The 16,740-nt window shown below is 47.7% G+C and overlaps 1 protein-coding gene across 1 annotated transcript in view; it reads right to left on the minus strand.

Annotated features, from left to right (window-relative positions):
• Positions 1–16,740, minus strand: part of BSN (bassoon presynaptic cytomatrix protein) — a 108,539-nt gene that overhangs the window by 44,876 nt on the left and 46,923 nt on the right. The window lies entirely within an intron of this gene.

Genomic DNA, 16,740 nt, shown 5'->3' on the forward strand with positions numbered 1-16,740 from the left:
GCAGGAGGATCTCTTGAGCCCAGGAGATCAAGGTTACAGTGAGCTAGGACGATGCCACTGCGCTCCAGCCTGAGTGACAGAGCAAGACTCTGTTTCTAAAATAAATAATAAAAGAATTGCCTCCACTCACTACCTCCCACTCCTCTCCTCTCTCCCTCTCAACCCAACCCTCCAACCTGGCTTTTGCCCATCACTCCACAGACATTCCTCAGGTCACAGTCAGTAGGGACCTCCACATCGTCAAATCCGACAGTCACATCTCAGTTCCTCATCTCATTTGACCATCAGCAGCACTTGATCCCAGGTGATCGCTCCCTCCTTCCTGAAATAAGTTCTCTATTTGCCTTCGGGAATACCACCTTCTCCTGAATTTCCTCCTCCTGCCTGGCCACACCTTTCTAATCTCTTTTGCAGATTCTTCCTCATATGCCAACCCCAGAACCCCACTCCTTACACTGGAGAGACCCAGGGCTCAGTCTTTACACAAACGTGCTTCTGTGAGTACTCACAATCCCTAAGTCTCAAGACTTAACCAGTCTCAGGGCTTTAAATCCACTTTCCACTGATACCCACCAAATGTCTATCTCTGGCCCAGAACTCTGCTCTGAACTCTTCACCTGTTTAACTGCCAACTCCACATCTTCACAGAGATGCCCTGTAGGCATCTTCACCTTGACACACCCAAGCTGAGCCCCTGATCTTCCCCCTAAATGTGGGCCTCCTAGTCTCCCCCTTGGTGCCGTCTCTGCCTCCCTTCCTGTCTCATCCTAAGTCAATCCAGCAGTATATCTTGTTGGTTTCTGAAGCTGGCCACTACTACTTACTCCCTCTTCCTCACCCCACCTGGTTTGAGCCATTCTCAGTTGCCAGGATAAGGCTGTGTGTGTGTGTGTGTGTGTGTGTGTGTGAGAGAGAGAGAGAGAGAGAGAGAGAGTCTCCTTCTGTTGCCTAGGCTGGAGTGCAGTGGTGCAATCTCGGCTCACTGCAATGTAGCTGGGACTAAAGGTGCACACCAGCACACTTGGCTAATTTTTTGTATTTTTAGTAGAGTCAGAGTTTTGCCATGTTGGCCAGGCTGGTCTCGAACTCCTGACCTCAAGTGATCTTCCCACCTCGGCCTCCCAAAGTGCTGGGATTACAGGCATGAGCCACCATGCCCAGTCTCGCGATAAGGCTTTAAATACACGAGTCAGGCTTTGCTTGACTTCTCTGCTTTGCTTAAACCCTGCACTGGCTTCCTCTCCCTCCCAAAAGAAAAGCCAAAAGTCTTACAATGGCCCACAAGGCCCCATGAGATTTGGCCCCTTTTCCTCTGGCCTCATCTCTGATTACCCTCTCCCCGACTCCACTTCCCTTATGCCAGGCCCACTCCTGACATGTGCATTTGGCCATTGGATTTGCTGTTCTTTCTTCTTCTTCTTCTTCTTTCTTTTTTTTGTTTTGTTTTGTTTTGTTTTGTTTTGTTTTTGAGACAGAGTCTCATTCTGTCGCCCAGGCTGGAGTGCAGTGCCACGATCTCAACTCACAGCAACCTCCCCCTCCCGGGTTCAAGAGATTCTTCTGTCTCAGTCTCCCAAGTAGCTGGGACTACAGGCATGAGCCACCACTCCCAGTTAATTTTTGTATTTTTAGTAGACACAAGGTTTCACCATATTGGCCAGGCTGGTCTTGAACTCCTGACCTTGTGATCTGCCCGCCTCAGATTTGCTGTTTTTTCTGCAGACACTTGCTTCCTCTCAAGTCTTTGCTCTGGTGGCATCCTTTCAGGGACACTTAACCTGACTCTATTTAAAACTGCACTTGTCTCCCCTGCCTCTTTGTTCTCTGTGGCACTGAGCACCTTCTGACCCATCATATAACAAATTTATTGCTTTTGTATATCCTCTGGGATCCCTGAATTAAACTGCCAGTTCTGTGTGGGCACGGCCTCCGTGTGCTTTCCTCACAGCTGTGTCCCAGGGCCTACCACAGTGCCTGGCACAAACTGGATACTCAATATGTATTTCCTGAATGGGTTGACTGTAGGCACTAAATGACTCAGAGTAGTAAAATGTGGCCCCAAAGTTTTAAAGCTGAGGAAACACGGCAAGTGCCTGGCATGGCACTCGGCCCTTCTCTGGGTCTGACTTCACGTAGGAGAGAACTTCAGGAACAATACCTAAAGTTCCTCCCCACAGCAGCTGGCTACACCCCCAGCCATACCATAGAAGGCTCTGCTGACAATAATTGTGGTAATGCTGACCGAGCCCTCACCATGAGCCACCTATCACATAGTAACTGCATTAAGCCTCACAGCAAATTCACTGAATAGGATCTATTGTGCCCATTTTACTGATGAGAAAACTGCCACACATAAAAGTTAAGTAACATGCAAAGCCATCATGACTTGCAAATGGTGGAGCTGGGATTCCAAAATCTAGGTCACCAGTCCATGTCCTTAACCATGTCCCACACTGCCTTTCAGGGGAACGCCATGTAGCTGTAGAGGGGGTAGAAAACATTGCAGTTTGGGTTCTTTGGATTATTTTTTCTGAAAAGCTACTTACGTGGAAGCTCCCTGGGAAGAGGTTTCACCATTTTGCTCCCCACTATATCCTTAGGACCCAGCGCCATGCTTGGCATTGAGTGGACACTCAATAAGCACATGCACAATAACCAGAACAATGTGTGAACAGTAGAATGAGCTCACGGAGTGGGGCTGGGCTAGGGCCATGACACCATTCACCTGGGACTTAACTAGCAACGCTGAGAGACTCATAGAGAAAATGACTCCAACAATAGATGTTCATTCATTCAGGTATTCACATTTACTGACCCCTGGATTAGTTCCAGGCCCTATAATAGGTATTGATGGTATAAAGGAATTATATCTCTTCAATGGAAGGTGGGTCCACAGGTGTTTATATTGTTATTCTTCATATCTTATACCTGTTAAGTATTCTTATATTCTTTATAAACAGTCCTTTAATATTTAATTAAAATAATTTTTTAAAAAAATGATTCATATAGGAGTCCAGTCCTCCAAGAGCCTCTGGTCTAGAGTAGAGACAGATGTGCAAACAAATCCCTGCAAGACACACTGCTGCGTGGTCTAGTGATGGACAGAAGCAGAAGTCTTTGAGGATGAGAAGACATTTAAACTGGGCCTTAAAAGATGGGCTGTTCATGCCAAGGTGATAGGGCATGCTAGGCAGAGGAAACAACATGCACGAAGACTCAGAGGCACAGCAGAGCACGCTCAGTCTGAGTAGCTATGCAGGGTAAGCTTGGAAGATGTAAGTCATTGCTGCTCCCAGCACCTAGAACAGCTCCCAGCAATTGTGTGATAGTGTGTGTTGAACTACCTGAGCCAACTGGGAAGCTAAAAGCTAAAATGAGCACAGCCTGTAAGGTTTTCACATAGGGGAATGTTTAGGGTCTTTTCAAGAAGATGATGAGGTAGGGAAACCAGTGAGAATAAGGCACTGGCCCAGGAGATAGTCTGCGTGGCAAGAGGAAGGGAAGGTACAGCAGCGGGTATTCTGGCTTTGGCTCCAGGGAGAAGTATTCCTTTAAATTGAGATGGGGAATCCAAGGAGAGAAGTCAATTAGTGGGTGAGAAATGGGAAGTGAAATCACAAAATCACAAGTTTGGGTTTGGTTGTGTTGAGGTGGGGGTAGGGGGTAAGAGACATTAAGAGATGGGTCACAGCTTCGGTTCAATTCAGATAAGTGTAGATATTTTTATCTGGGAGACTTACAGGTCTTGTTCACAGACAATTCTCAGGCTAGAAATCACCCAGAGAGCAGTGGTCCAAGAAAGCTTTGTGGGGAGGGACAAAATTGGTAGGAGTAGAGGAGATGTCAGAACCAGAGAAGTCAGAGAAAGGAGAAAAAAGAGAATGACCCCACAGGGTTATAGAAGTTCCCATGAGGAGGAGCATTCAACAATGCCCCCTGCCATGATGAGTCTACATATATGAAAGCCGAGAAGTCACAGGAAGAAAGGCTACACCCATGAGGGCCACACACCATAAATGCCCAAGTCCTGTCCCAAACCAGTCCAGCTTAGAAAGGGCCAGTTCCTTCTCCAGCTGAACACAAGGGCCCACCGTGGCAGGAGCTCCAGGGGTCATAACTGTCTGTGCCATACACCTGAACACACGTTCCATGGGAGCCACAGTGACTGCAACCATCCAAGGCCTCCTCAGGAGGGAAAAGGTAAGCCCTCCAGGAGGCTCTTCTTAAGAGACACAAACAAAGGTCTCCACCAAAATATGGCTGCTTGGCAGGAGAAAGAAGGGAATGAGGAAAAAGAGAGGGAGGTGTCCACAGGCAGGACCCACAAGGAAGACTTGGTCTCATGGATGTGGCCTCATCAGCAGAGAGGCCCCTTGAAGCCAGTGCTCCTCCCAGCAGCCATGGGAGCCCTATTGCTTGGGAGGGCCAGGTTAAGGGTGTGTAAGCAAGGAGGGGAGAGGGGCGCCGCCATAAAGGAGACACAGGAGACAAGCAGGTGCAGGACGGAAAGGGCAGAAAGATGAAGGAGTGGCTAGAAGCCAAATAGGGAAGACTAGAAATGCCTTATCTAGGGAGATATATATATATATATATCTCTATATATGTAATTTTTTATTTTACTTTAAGTTCTGGGACACATGTGCAGAATGTGCAAGTTTGTTACATAGGTATACATGCGCCACGGTGGTTTGCTGCACCTATCAACCTGTCATCTAGGTTTTAAGCCCCATATGCATTAGGTATTGGGACAAATATATTTTCAAGATGGCCAAGAAAGCTAAACAATGTAGAAACAGCCAGATTTCTACCAGCTTTTCTTCCTTTCAGCATTTAAGGCTATTAGTTGATCAGAAACAATCTTAACTCAGGGCTGTTTGCCAAGGCAGGAAGGAGCACCCTGGCCACAGGAGGGCTGCTGGGAAGGGGAACAGAGCAAATTCAGTTAGCCTCTCCCCCACCAATCCTTAGTACCCTGTGGCCTCCTGTCCCATCCCATGACCACTGCTGGGAGACATAATCCCAACTGCATGGGTGAGAGGCTAGGCTCCCCTCTGTCAGAAGCCCCCAGAAAGGCATGAGGCCAGCAAGCATCAGTGACTAAAAAATGCTTCAGACACCAGTGACGTCTATAATGGCAGAACCACCAGGAGAGATGTGGCTGCCCTGGTGCACAGTGGGAAGGAGAGCCTGACCAGGCTGATTCAGACCAGAAGGAAAAGCAGCCAGGCATGGGGCCAGTGCAGGCGCCAGAGGGAAAACCAACCTGGGCTCCACAAGGCAGCATTCCAGAGCATGCCCCCCACCACCTTCAGTTGAGGATTTGAAAGAAATGTTTCCCATTAATAAACGGCTGTCTTTGTTCACCAGGAGGGGAGTGAACTTAAAGAAACTGTTTCTCTAAGTCAGAGTGGTCAGAAGAGCCTCACAGCTTCAAAAGAGGTTTTGATAAATTCATGGCTGACCTTTCTGTAATGGGCAATTAGAGATGGGCAGATGCTGTGGGAGGACTCTCTCCTTTGAGGCCCAGGGCAGGAAGGACTACTGGGCTACCCCAGTGGTTCCTGTGCACCCAGGCAGCAGAGGCTACAGAGCAGTGGGTGCTGGGGCCAGGTCCAGTGTCCTAGAGCTCCTTTCTCAGGAATAGATATGAAAATCTAGAAAGTTTAGGCTTAGAAAAAAGATTCCAGTTTTTGCACAAGAAAACATGTCCTGGCCTGCCCAGCCTTCAAGTCAGTGGCCTCCTGCCTTTTTAATCATGTGCCTCTATCAATAAAACATGTTTCAGCATCTCCAACATATGAATATTCATCTACCAATTATATAAATGCTTATTTTTTATAAAACCCACCTCCCCAAATGGAAAAGTTTTAAAAGATGGATAGACAACAAATGTAAATAGAAATTTCCATATGTTCTGCCTTGTCCCTCCCCTATCCCTCAACCCCTTGGCATATGTGTCCTAGTTGAGGCCACTGCTACGAAAATTCTTAAACTTTCACTCCCCAGTCCTTAAAATAGTCTCTGTTGGTTTCCCAGACCAGTCCTACCCTCCACCAGGCTCCATGGAAAGTGTACTTAGGTCAGTGACAGGGAGGCCCCCAGCCATCAAGGGCTGGCCTCATCAGCTTCCTGATTGCCTTATGGGCCAAAAAGAACTTGCAGTGCTGACGGCAACAGCACAAGGGTAAGGATCTCCATAACACGCAGCCACAGCCACAGAAAGAGCCCAAGAAGATGGTATCATGGGCTCAAAGCCTCTAAGGTGCTGTCTGCTGGCTGGGGAGGTAAGGTACCACACCCAGGGTTCCTGGGCAGGGTGAGAGGTCATGCCACAGGCAAGAGCTCCCTTGAGGCTGACATCTTCTCTTCCTAACTTCCCAGCCCCTTTAAGTTGTAGTCCCACTCTGATGGTAAGTTTTCAAGACCCTAAAGACCCCAGATAACCCAGAGAGCTAGGTCCTTGGTAGAGCTGGGGACAAAGCACCATGATGGCCTGGTGATGCCAGGTGTATACTGATGCCCTTGGGCAGACATGCACTCAACACCCCTGAGCAGACAAACCCACATGAAGGAACCATCAGTGTTACCAGGTACCTGCCACCTCCACTCATCCTTTCCACTCAGAAATGTCTGGCAAGTGGGACTCTTCCTGTGGCCAAACAACAAGGCTCAATTTGTTCCAGGCCAGCCTGTTTGGGCCAGAAGAGAACATGTTTAAGGCAGTGAGCTCTGACTGCTGTGCTGTTGCTGAGAGAAAGAGTCCGGCATGAGACTGCAGGTGGGTCAGCAAGGGGAGAATGTGACAAGAGGGACTGGTAGGAACAAGACTTGCTGCCATTAAACATAGGCTAGAAGAAGCTGCCAGCATCAGAGGCAGAGACTACCAGAAGTCTGAGAGGAAGGGGAAGCCAGGCCATAATTGCCACAAGAGTAAACCTTGGAGACCTCATTCCCCAGCCCTGGGGCCTGAGTGGGTCTACTAGATTAAGAACATTTCTCAGGCAAATTGATTTGCTTTTGGTTTCCTCTGGGACCAGCTAGTCTCCAGAATCCAGAGCAAGGATGGGAAATAAGGGTAACTTTCCTTTAACCCCAATAAATTGGTAGTGACTGCCTGGGAGGTAGGTTCGGGAAGGATTCACGGGAAAGACTGTTACCATCAATTAAGCACAAAGGTCATGGGCTTGTCATCTATGATGTAGAACAAAACCAAACCCTTAGACCTGCCTCAAGTGACATCCATATTCTTGTAGTGTCTCACTAAGAATTGCACCAGGCCCACCTCAGGCCAAATTCTAGAAAGAGACCAGTAGAGTATACCAGTGGGTATACAGTGGTTCATGTAGAGTCTACCTTTGATCTTCCCCTCAGTCCCATTTTCACCTCTATCCCATGGCTTTTCCAGAATAGCAAGAGATATATATGGCCACGAGTCAGCTGAAGTGTCAAATGCCATGAGATCAGTTTAACTTTAAAGACTGAATGTTGGCCGGGCACAGTGGCTCACGCCTGTAATCCCAGCACTTTGGGAGGCCAAGGTGGGCGGATCACGAGGTCAGGAGATCGAGACCATCCTGACTAACATGGTGAAACCCTGTCTCTAGTAAAATTTCAAAAAATTAGCTGGGCGTTGTGGCGGGTGCCTGTAGTCCCAGCTACTGGGGAGGCTGAGGCAGGAGAATGGCGTGAACCCAGGAGGCAGAGCTTGCAGTGAGCCAAGATCGTACCACTGCACTCCAGTCTGGGTGACAGAGCGAGACTCCGTCTCAAAAAAAAAAAAAAAGACTGAATGTCTCTTGCACCAAGGTGCCTGTAATAAGCACTGTGTGATTGATGGCTCATCTGAGGGCAAGTAAGTGGTGGTGAGGTTACTACTCCTTTAATCACAGCATCTCCATGTATAGCTTATAGAATTTAGAAGTTTTTATTCATTCATTCATTTAAAAAGAACTCATAGAAACCATGTTTCCTGAGTTCTTGAATGTCTGAACACATCTTCACGACCTTTACACTTGAACTACAGCTGGGCACGGGGGCTCACGCCTGTAATCCCAGCACTTTGGGAGGCCAAGGCAGGCGGATCACCTGAGGTCAGGAGTTTGAGACCAGCCTGGCCAACATGGAGAAACTCCGTCTCTACTAAAAATACAAAAAAAAAAAAAAAAAAAAAAAAGAAAAGAAAGAAAGAAAAATTAGCCAGGCATGGTGGCACATACCTGTAGTCCCAGCTACTCGGGAGGTTGAGGCAGGAGAATCTCTTGAACCCAGGAGGTGGAGGTTGCAGTGAGCTGAGAATGCACCACTCCACTCCAGCCTGGGCAACAGAGCAAAAACTCTGTCCCAAATAATAATAATAATGAAAAAATAAACTTGAACAACACATTGGCTGGATATAAATTCTGGGTTTACACTTTCTCTCCATGAGGACTTTGGAAATATAGCTAGCCCCTCTGTTTTCTATCATTGATTATTACTGTGGAGAGCTCTGGGTCAGATATATATATATATATAAACTTTTCCCCTCTGGATGCAATAGAACTATTTTTTTCTCTTTGGAATTCAGTGACACCACCAAGACATGTTTTTGGGTTAAATATGTGTATTTTTCCTAAAATTCAGTCTGGCCTTTTTTTCTTAGATGGAGTTTCACTCTTGTTGCCCAGTCTGGAGTGCAATGGCACTATCTCTACTCACTGCAACCTCTGCCTCCCAGGTTCAAGAAATTCTTCTGCCTCAGTCTCCCGAATAGCTGGGATTATAGGCATGCACCACAACACCCAGGTAGTTTTTTGTATTTTTAGTAGAGATGGGGTTTCTCCATGTTGGTCAGGCTGGTCTGAAACTCCCAACCTCAGGTAATCTGCCTGCCTTGGCCTCCCAAAGTGCTGGGATTACAGGTGTGAGCCACCATGCCCAGCCCCCAGCCTTTCAAACAAAAGATTTATGTGCTCTTTTATTTCAGGGGGAAAGTTTTCTTCTATTGTATCTTTGAATATTTTTGTGTTCCATTTGTTTTGTTCTCTTCTCCAGAGATAACAATTATACCTATTTTGAATTTCCTTTGTTTTTCTATTGTCTGAACTGCTGGCAACCCACAGTTTTCCCCTCACCTGCCACACCCTGCTCAATTCCTTGGGTAACTCCACCTCCCTAGTAACTCCTTGGTATCACACAGGGTTCAAAGATACTCCCTAAGCTTGTCCGCATATGTTGGCTTTGCTAACCGGTCCAATAGATCATTATTTGTTTTGGTCCTCTGGACTCTGACAAGTATCCCCTCCTAAAATCCTCCATCCTGGATGGATTTTGATCCTGGACTTTAAAATCATTGTTTGGCCCGGTGCGGTGGCTCACGCCTGTAATCCCAGCACTTTGGGAGGCTGAGGCAGGCAGATCACAAGGTCAGGAGATCGAGATCATTCTGGCTAACACGGTGAAACCCCGTCTCTACCAAAAATACAAAAAATTAGCCAAGCGTGGCAGCATGTACCTGTAGTCCCAGCTACTTGGGAGGCTGAGGCAGGAGGATGGTGTGACCGTGGGAGGCGGAGCTTGCAGTGAGCCAAGAGCATGCCACTGCATTCCAGCCTGGGTAACAGAGCAAGACTCTGTCTCAAAAAACAAAAAAACAAAACAAACAAACAAAAAAAATCAATCTTTGTTTGTTGTATTTCAAGTTACAGGTGTTTGTTATTTTTGTTGAAGGTAGAGTTTTCTTTTCTGTTACTTAGTCCTCTTGCAGTTTTTGGAAGGAAAAAATGTCTTTTTTCCTACCTAGTCATCAGACTTGGGTAATAGCTCATCAGCAGGAAATTCCTAGGGGAGCTAGGACAGGTTGGAGCCCATGCTGGGAGCCAAGAGAAGCAGAGGAGGGAAGAGAAGGCAGGCAGGTGGCCAGGCCAGAGTCACCACCCAGAGCCAAGACCTGGGTCAGCAGCTCCTTGAGGAGCTCCCTCTATGATCTCCTAGACTCTCCAGATGACCCTGGCCTGGGACACCAGAAGAACCCACGACATTGATATTTCTCTGAGAAGTCATAGTGCATTCCTGCACTAAGACATTCCTGGCCTTTCCAGTCTACAGTGACTGGGGCACCTTTTAAGAGTGTTCTAGGCCAACCAGGTATCTCCACGTGTTCCCCTACTAGGCTCAGCTTTCTGAGGGAACGTCTAACTGGCCAGGTAAATTCTCAGTCACCTCACCACAGACTTCTAAGGAGCTTTGGCCCCAGTGCCAGCCCTCTTCACATTTCCCAACCCCATCTTCTGGGAGTACCATGGCTCTCAAGTGTAGCCCAGGAGTTCTGATGCAGCCCAAGTCATGGAGGCTCCTGCTCCCCAGCCAGCCCCAGGCTCATAGACACTTGCATTAGGACCCCATATGACACAACTTTGGGTTGTGTAGCATCACAGTGTTCTGACCCAGGTCAGCTCCTAAAGCTAGGAAGCTCAAATCAGGAGACTGAAGTCATTACATAAAGCTGAGCCAGTTTTTCCCAGGTTCTAGCTACTGCAAATCCTACTACTGCAGCCTTTTACCAAGGGGATAATGCTGTGCTTGTCAGCTCTCTTCAAAACTTTGCTGCAATCTGGAAGTCAAGATAAACTAAGAGAAAACTTCAAGCCTTTGTGACTAGGGAGGAAGCAAGCCACTTCCCATAGTCCTGCCCCCAACAGGGCAGAAGCCAGGACTCTGAACCTCAAGTTCCTGACCGGTCATCAGACCCAATACTGATGAGAGACTCAGCACTCAGCCTGCCCTTAGGGGCTGCCTGGACATATCATTATCCCACAAAGATGGCTAAGGGTATACTTCACACTCAGCCCTGCTGTAGGCACAGGAAGAGAGATACAGGCCAACAATGCAGTTGGCAAGATCACCAAGTGTCTGCGTCACTATGCAGACACTAAATGCATGCATGAATTCACTGAACATCTGCTGTGCTCAGGGGACTGGACTGGCCCCAGAAACATCCCAGTGTATGAGGCATCCCAGAGCCTCCTGTTTGAGACTTCCAGGGAAACCCTGCCTGGGACCCCTTAATACATTTCTCATGGGAAGTCAGTGGAATTAAAAAATAATGCCTATTGTCTATTTTGTGGGAGAAACACCAAACTAATATCTATTCATCCTATGTTAAAAACCTCTCTGTCCAGAAATCAGGCCTGCTTTTTTTTTTTTTGAGACAAAATTTTGCTCTTGCTGCCCAGGCTGGAGTGCAGTGGTGTGATCTTGGCTCACTGCAACCTCCGCCTCCCAGGTTCAAGCAATTCTCCTGACTCAGCCTCCCAAGTAGCTGGGATTACAGCCCTCAGCCACCACGCCCAGCTAATTTTTTGTATTTTTAGTAGAGATGGAGTTTCGCCATGTTGGCCAGGCTGGTCTTGAACTCCTGATTTCAAGTGATCCACCCGCCTAGAAATAACAGGTAGTAAAATGAGAATGAAACCTTCTGAACTCTACCTTTGCCTTGCAACTTCAAATTTATTACAATCAAAAGAATACAAAGCAAGTGTTACATACAAAACTCCATCTATCACACACAAAAGCATAGGAACTTGAATGTGCATGTGTGTGTGTGGTGGGTGGGGTCAGTGGTCTGGGGACTCCCAGAAGGAGAAAGCAATGTGGGCTGGCAGAGTCCCAGAAAATCCTAGAGGAAGCCATGGGGAAGGGGGGTGGTTCCAGAGAAACGTGGGCTATCTGGCTTTCCTCTACACACAGTGACCACAGAGTCCTTAGAGTTGGGCACAGGGCCTGGCCCAGAGCAGGGCTCAGTAAATGTTTGTGGACTGAATGGCCCATGGGCTCGGGTGATTGATCAGGAAAGCAGAGGCTCTGTGTGGCAGCAGTGGCTGACACACTGGGCATAGAACACAGAGGACCCACTGCAATAATCCCGGGTCCTACAAGGGCATCCCAGGCCGATGATAGACAAGTCTGGGGGAGAAAAGACTCTGAAGCCTGGTACAGAGACATGAGAGTAGGCCCTGCTTAGGAGTCTCACTCAGACAGTCTGTTTGAAAAAGGCCTGGCTTTCCTATGGTAGCTGCCATGATCATAGTCACACGTGTGAAAGCTTACACCAGTTATATTATGCTAAGTGCTCACTCTTCCCACCTAATCTCACCATATGCATGTCAGGCACAGCAGCATATCCAGGGTTACCACCCCACCCTGGACACACTTGCCCACAGCCTTCAAAACACTCTACCATGTGGCTCCTCCTAACTAGGCAGTTTTTCCTCTTCTTGCACTGCCTTCAGCAGAGATTCCTGAGGCTCCTCATCTGAACCCCACCTCTACCAGCTCATGCTGTATTCTCTTTCTACAAGGCAGTTTCCTTAAAAGCCAATTCAGGCCAGGCATGCGGTGGCTCACACCTATAGTCCCAGCACTTTGGGAGGCTGAGGTGGGAGGATCCCTTGTGCCTAGGAGTTTGAGACCAGCCTGAGCAACATAGGGAGATCCCATCTCTACAAAAAATAAAAAAATAAAAAATTACCCAGGCATAGTGGCATGTGCCTGTGGTTCCAGCTTCTTGAGAGGCTGAGACAAATGGATCCCTTGAGCCTAGGAGGTTGAGGTTGCAGTAAGCTATGACTGCACCACTGTGCTCTGCAATCCAGCCGAGGTGACAGAGTAAGATTCTGTCTCAAAAAAAAAAAAAGTCAATTTAACCTTCAAAACCTGGTTTAAGTATCCTGCCCGCTATGGACCCTCATAAGATTCCTCAGTTCCCAGAAATCTGCTGTGCCTTCCTGCAGACTTTTCATGGCCTCATGAGGGAGGGCTCCTTGTGTGCTTGTGGGCTCCCTCTGGACTCCCTCTCTCCCCTCACCTGCATGCAGCACGAAGCTAAATGCCCAGACAGGGTTGGTGTTAAGGATGTATTGACCCATTGACTGCAATTCTTTTTTTTTTTTTTTCAAGACAGAGTCTTGCTCTGTCACCCAGGCTAGAGTGCAGTGGCACGATCTCGGCTCACTGCAACCTCTGCCTCCCGGGTTCAAGCCATTCTCCTGCCTCAGCCTCCTGAGTAGCAGGGATTACAGGCGCCCGCAACCACGCCTGGCTAATTTTTGTATTTTTAGTATAGATGGGGTTTTACCATGTTGGCCAGGCTGGTCTCAAACTCCTGACCTCGTGATCCACCCGCCTCAGCCTCCCAAAGTGCTGGGATTATAGGCATGAGCCATCACGCCCAGCCTGAATACAGTTCTTTATAAGGCTTATGAAAGATGATGAGAATGATTTAAAAATGCCATCTCAAGACTGAGATGAGTAACTGAGACTCAAGATTCCAGCAGGAAAAACAACCCCTCTTCTAAATAATACCCACTGCAACATCAAAGGACATTTTAAAAGGAAAGCCATCCACCACTTTTCAGCCTTTGACATTACCGTGTCCATGGTTCCACATGCCTATCAGCCTAGTTGCAGAAAAATGTGCATAGATGGTGGCTTGTTTTCCTTTCTTGCCAACTATGCAGTCTTTCCTCTGTGGTTTTCTTGTTTTTCACTTCTGAGGGGTCTAACTCAGAAGGAGAAATCTAATACCTATCTGTGGCACTTTGGTTCCTGCCTTTCCTTCTCTCTCAGCCTGTGAGAGTCAGGAGGGTGCTGGGGGTTCATTTCCAGATTCTCCCTGTGGACAATTCCCCTATTGGCCACTTGGGGAGATTGCCTCCTGCAGGCAGAGACCACCCAGTGAGAGGCTTCCTGCAGATGACCGCCGTCACTCCATACCCTCCTCCCATTCTTCCCTCCTGCCTCAGAGATTGATTCTCAGTTCCCCTCACTGTTCAGCCTGATGTGGGGTAACAGCCACAAAGGCCTGGCCTAAGGCCAAACCCTCCCATCCAAGGAGCCATCAATCCCTTTCAGGTGACTGGACCCACCCTTGACTAGAAGAGGCCCTCCCCCAGTGGACCACCAGGAGCTCCCTCCTCTACTCTCTTCCCCTTTCCAGGGCTCTGCATCTGGGGAGCACAGATTCAGGGATGCCCATGTTCCTACCTGACATGTTTTCACACATTGAGACCATTAAATTCAGCTACTGCGGCCTAAATTCCATCAAGACAGATGCTCTCATAAAGGAAATATCTGCCTGTTGATCTGAGAGTGGTGACTAAGACCTGAGAAAAAAGCGTGATGAGCTACTGTGTGCACACATGCATGCGTGCATGTGTGTGTAGTGTGTGCTCACACGTGAGTATGCACATGCACTGTGTGTATGTGTGTTTGAGCATGTGACAGCATGTGTGATCACACTCTCCATGGCACGTAGCTAGCCACTGACTAGTGAGTAATATGCTGCCAAGCAGTCCTGCTCCCAGAGAGAAGGGCAAGTCTCTGAGGGACTAGCCCAGCTCTGAGTCACCACACCCAGAATGCCTGGGCCGGATTGAGCCAACAGAGGGGCCAGGGCCACCCCAGCATGAGAAAATGCAGTGCCAAGTGCCCAGTAGGCACTGAGAAAAACATTAGCCTTGCCTTCCTCCCTTTCTTCCTTCCCTGGCTTGACAACAAGTGGAGTGGGCAGGAAGCCTGGATTCTTTTGCCAAAATCTTCAGGGTAGTGGGAAGTAATGAGAAGTCCAGGCAGCAGTGCTAAAGGAAAGATAAAGGTAGAACTGTATGGCCTGTGTCTGACAAAAGAGGAGAGACCAGGGTCTGAGAGCCAAGCTCATGCAAAGGCCCCCTGGCCCAGATGATCAGGCAAGTGCACGGAGGTTCGCACAGCCCTGCTGAGGGAGTAAGGAGAATATTGCATACTGAGGCGCCCACCACCACCACCACTGTCCGACTGATTTTTGTATTTTTAGTAGAGACAGGGTTTCACTATGTTGGCCAGGCTGGTCTCCAACTCCTGACCTCAGGTGATCCGCCCGCCTCGGCCTCTCAAAGTGCTGGGATTACAGGTGTGAGCCTATACGCGGCCTGCAAATAATATTTTGGCATGGCCAGGTTTTTACCTAGCAGAAGGTAAAGGGAATGTCTGGGGAGGGTGCTGGGGACTCAGGGCAGCTTGAGAGTTCCAGAGAACAGAGTGGGGTACCTGGGATGGAGGATGTGAATACAAATCCAAATACAAAAGGGGGAGGTGGAAGGGGTCAGGGCTCCGATGGTGGCCAGAGCAGCACAAGTGTGTGGCTTTACCGCATGTCAGGTCCTCACTGGGAGCTTCATGGCCCCTGGCACTGGGCTGCACTGCAGATGCTGGCTACCTAGTAGTGAGCAAGGTAGACAAGGCCACTTATTTCATAGGACTTGTCTTATGGTGCAGGATACAAGCAAAGACCAAGAAGACAAATAGGTAAGTCCAATTCATTCAGAGTATGATAGGTGCTTAGAAGAACAATATGAATGAGAAAGAAGAGAAACTACCCTGGTGGGTCAGGGGGCACTTCTGAAAAGGAGACCCCTGAGCAGAGTCATGCAAATAAATAAATATATATCTATAGATATAGATATAGATATAGATATAGATATAGATAAAGATTTTTTTTTTTTTTTTTTAAACGGAGTTTCGCTCTTGTTGCCTAGGCTGGAGTGCAATGGCATGGTCTCCACTGCAACTTCTGCCTCCCGGGCTCAAGCGATTCTTCTGCCTCAGCCTCCCAAGTAGCTAGGATTACAGGCACCCACCACCATGTCTGCATGGCAAAAACCTGCAAATATTAATATATTGGGAGAGGCCATGCCAAGGCCCTAGGAAGGGCATCCCAGAGGAAGAAATGACAGGGTCTTAGGCTTTGAGGCGGGGTTGTGGATTGCAGGTAGGGAGCAGCAAGCAGGCCAGTGGGGCTGGAGGGGTATAGTCAGGGGAAATATGGGGAGAGGTGGGGTAGGGGATGTAGGTGTGGGAGGCCTGGAAAATGGGAGTAGACTGTGTTCCTGGATCCATTTGGAAACCTCAGCATCTTGTCCAGTGCTCAAATGTATGTCCCTCCTCCAGCTGTCCACCAGGCTGTTGCAGCACTCAAGAATCCATGCATCATTCACACTAGCCAAAAGGTGAAAGCAACCATGTCCACTGATAGATGAATGGGTAAAAAAAAAAATGTGGTATATACATGCAGCGGAGTATTATTCAACCCTAAAAAGGAAGGAAATTCTGATACATGCTACAATATGGATGAACCTTCAAGAAATGATGATAAGTGAAATTTGCCAGTCACAAAAGGACAAATACTGTAGAATTCTACTTACACGAGATACCTAGAATTGTCAAATTCATAGAGATAGAAACTGAAACAGTAGTTATCATGAGCTGGGGGAAATGGGGAGTTACTACTGTTCAATGGGTACAGAGTTTCTATTTGGGATGATGAAAAAGTTATGGAGATGGATGGTGGTGATGGCTGCACAACAATGTGAATTTATCTAATATCACTGAACTGTACACTTAAAAATGGTTAAAATGACACATTTTGAGCTGGGCACAGTGGCATGTGCTTGTAGTCCCAGCTACTCAGGAGGCCGAGGCAAGAGGATCACCTGAGCCCAGGAGTTGAAGGCCAGCCTGGGTAACATAGTGAGATCCCATCTCTTTAGAAGAAAAAAAAAAGGTACATTTTATGTGACGTATATTTATATATTTTACCACAATAAATAAAACAAAACAAGATAAAACAAAAGGAATGAAGTACTGATACATGCATACTACAATGCAGATGAACCTTAAAAACTTTAGGCTAAGTAAGAGAAAAGCCAGGTACAAAAGGATACCTATTTT

The sequence above is a fragment of the Rhinopithecus roxellana genome, chromosome 1 (assembly GCF_007565055.1).
Source record: "Rhinopithecus roxellana isolate Shanxi Qingling chromosome 1, ASM756505v1, whole genome shotgun sequence".
Taxonomy (NCBI): Eukaryota; Metazoa; Chordata; class Mammalia; order Primates; family Cercopithecidae; genus Rhinopithecus; species Rhinopithecus roxellana.